The following is a 2,992-nucleotide window of genomic DNA, read 5'->3' as shown; positions in this document are numbered from 1 at the left end:
GCTAGCCAGCCTAGCTTATGTAGAGGGCTCTAGTCCAGTGAAAGACTCTGTCTCAAAACAACAAAGCAAAACAAAACAAGAACTTCAAACATGACACTTGGAGTTCTTCTCTGTTTCCATGTGCATGTCCACACAGGGACACACAAACACACAAGAGCAAGCACATGAGTGTGATGAGGAGATGAGATGCTACACTTGATCAGAGCAGAAGGATCCAGCATGTGATCAAAGCCAAGTTCTAGAGCATGTGGCCACCTGGGAAACCTCCAAAGAGCAGCTGTGGATAGGTGGATGGATGGTTTCCTGACACACAAACCGTTATCCCCGGTGATCACTGACTCTTCTCCTCCCAGGGACCCTTTGTTCAGTGGATGTCTTAGCTCCCTTTCCCCTTCCTTCCTTCCTCTTACCTCCTTCATCAGAAGACCTTGTCGTTTGAAGTGACTGCTCAGTGCCAGGTGTTGAAACGAAGCTCACTGATGAAATAAGCTTTACCTCAAATGTTGACGAATGAGAGAGAGTGCCACATACTTTCTGGCGTCTTTTACTTTTAAAAGCCATGTCAGCAAACCCCAAAATTCTAATGCCTTATAGGCTCCCATGATTATGTGAATAATATGTTATGAAAGAATTTGGGGGTGTAGACTGATTTTGGCCGATTTATGACCACAGAATACCTTGAGTTAGGGCTTCAAATTGCCCCTAGGGACATGCACTTCTCAGCCATCACCCAGCCTAGGCGTGTTCCTTTCAAGTTTGCTTCTAGGGTTTCCTCAGTTATAAAATGTAAGAGTCTTAATGTTGAAAGAATCCCACCCAATATGCATTGTATCAAGTACTCTAGACGATGATTGTTTTTTTCCTTTCTTGGAGGGAGGTTTGGAACGCAGTACTGGGAAGCTGAACAGGAGGCTTCCATCAGGAAAGAGCTTCAGTATCAGCCCCCTGGGATCCAGGGCTCATTCCTGCAGGAGATTCCATCTTTGAAATGTCTCTGTACACATCTCCTGCTCTCTCCACCCTTGAAATTTCACAGCTGCAAGACAGAAGGACTTTGAAGGGGGGAAAGAATTTTTTTTTTCTTTTTCCTTCATGGTCCTATTTAACAGCCATTTCCCAAGTGGTATTAATAAGCATTTGAACATCAAAAACTTAACTTGACATTTCTGTATCATTCCCATTGTTTCTCTGTTTTTGTCTTACCAAATGTCTTTCCCCTTATGGCTTCTACAGTGCACTCTGTTCTCTAAGGCATTTCTGCAAAATACATATGTGCATTTGTTTAAGTTTCTAGAGGTACCACAGAAATATTGGGGTGGTGACTGTTACTTCAGGAAAAAGGTTATAAGAATTTGAGTCTAAAGATAGGATTTAAACCCCAAGGTTAATACACAGGGCAAAGAATGTAAAATTTCCAAGAGCACCAGTTTGAAATAGTTTATTTGAATCCCTATGCACTATAGGCCACTTCGTGTTCTTGAGAGTCTATCATTTTGCCCCAGTTTTCTGATATGATGAATGAGGATAATTCTTTCTTACAAAGACCCTTGAGGCACAAATTAAATCACACATTGCACATAAATGTTCAGTAAGTACTAACTATTATTAACGACTTAATAATAGTATACTAGGTTTTTTGGAGGGTTGTTGCTACAGACTATCTGGGAAAACAACTTAGAGAAAAGAATTTGTGCTAATTTACAGTTCCATAGGTACCAGTTCATCACAACAAGGAAGACAAGTGGAACAGAGCAGCTCACATCATGAAAACTAGGCAGAAAGAAAAGAGAATAGAGGAATGGGTCAAGGCAAGACATAGCCCCGAAGGACACCCCTCCAGTGACATGCTTTTTTTTTCAACTAGACTCTACCCTGTACATTTTATCAACATATTGTGATTCCATCAATAGATCAGTCCATTCATTAGGCTAGAGTCCTTATGAGCTAATGGTCTTTGGAAATACTGCCTTAGACATACTCAGAAATTCCTTAGGCATTTCTTTTGTAGAAAAAGTTCATTTATTTTTATTTTTGTGTGTATGACTGTTTTGTCTGCATGTATGTATGCATATCACATGCATGCCCAGTACCCACAGAGGCCAGAAGAGGGTATCAGATACCCTGGAGCTGGAGTTACAGACAGTTCTGTTACCATGTTCTGAGAACCCAACCCAGGCGTTTTGTAAGAGCAGCAAGTACTCTTAACTGCTGAGCCATGTCTCTAGAGGACCACCACCCTTGGCTTTTCTTAATCTAGTCAAGTTGACAATGAAGACTGACCATTACAAATACTATATCTAGAGTGACAAGAAGAAGAAGAAGAAAAAAGGCACATCAAGCTACTGCATGTACTGACTATAAAGAATGACAGCAGTTGAAGCAGTCACTTTGTTAAAGTTCAGGTAACTGAATGGCCTCCAAGTTTCCCAGGAAGTCAATGACTTAAGGTCAACAAATTTAAGGACAAGAGACACAGTGAAAGCGTAACAGACATGAAAGACCTAGTGAGTACCCTGGAGAGCCCTTGTCTGAACTCCATCATCTTGTCCCAAAGCCAGGAGGTATCAACTCCATGGAAGAGGAGCTTCAGACACACGGTAGGCAACTGCTGGACTCTAAACCTGTGTTTGGTGCTGGAGACTTTCCTGGGAAGTCCTCACTCATGACATGCTATGGAGCACGAGTATTGGTGACACTGACTGTGTGACCAGAAGACTTCAGACAGGGGAAGAAGGTGTCGATACAAAAGCATAACTCTCACCTCAAAGGGGATAAGAGATAGTTTATTCTGGAGCCAAATATGAGTGACCATGACCCGGGAACACAGATTCAGGTTACCCCAGATCCCATGTTCCAGAATGGTAACAGTTGCCTTACATTTTTATAGTAACAGAACAAAGAAAACTTATAAATCAAGACATTGTTCAAATACATTGGAGGATACATTCAGTAGGTGGGTCACAGCAAAGGGAGGGTTTTTTACTATAGGTCT

This window comes from Nannospalax galili, unplaced genomic scaffold (assembly GCF_000622305.1).
Source record: "Nannospalax galili isolate Female #2095 unplaced genomic scaffold, S.galili_v1.0 scaffold100, whole genome shotgun sequence".
Taxonomy (NCBI): domain Eukaryota; kingdom Metazoa; phylum Chordata; class Mammalia; order Rodentia; family Spalacidae; genus Nannospalax; species Nannospalax galili.
This window is presented reverse-complemented; position numbering follows the sequence as displayed.